At 62.9% G+C, this 383-nt stretch overlaps 1 protein-coding gene across 4 annotated transcripts in view; it reads left to right on the forward strand.

The window, feature by feature from the left end:
• Positions 1–383, forward strand: part of LOC106895663 (fibronectin type-III domain-containing protein 3a-like) — a 49,356-nt gene that overhangs the window by 757 nt on the left and 48,216 nt on the right. The window lies entirely within an intron of this gene.

Genomic DNA, 383 nt, shown 5'->3' on the forward strand with positions numbered 1-383 from the left:
TCCTCGGCAGCCGGAGCTGCTGCCTGCAAATGCCACGTAGCCTTCGAGTTGTTCCCCTTGGCTGATCAGCAGCTCCAGTACCAGACACCTCCCCCAGCTCCTCCTGGGGTCGGGGCAGGGGGAGGTCAGTCCTGTCATCCACTGTTTGGGTGGTGACCATCTTTCACCCTCCTTTCTCCCCCCAGCACCCCCTTTCTGCTTCGTCCCCCCCCCGGCTCCAGCCTTGGGGCAGCAGCAAAGGTGGGGACCCCACTGCGACCGCTTTTCAGCCCAGTCCTATTTACTGCCTCTTACAAAAGGCTGTTGACTTCAGCGACGTAGGGTTGCTTTCCTACAGGAGGGGCTGGGGCAGAGTCTCCAGGGGTTCGTGCCCCCCCCCCCCC

Source organism: Calidris pugnax, unplaced genomic scaffold (genome assembly GCF_001431845.1).
Source record: "Calidris pugnax isolate Ruff unplaced genomic scaffold, ASM143184v1 scaffold38, whole genome shotgun sequence".
NCBI classification, from domain to species: domain Eukaryota; kingdom Metazoa; phylum Chordata; class Aves; order Charadriiformes; family Scolopacidae; genus Calidris; species Calidris pugnax.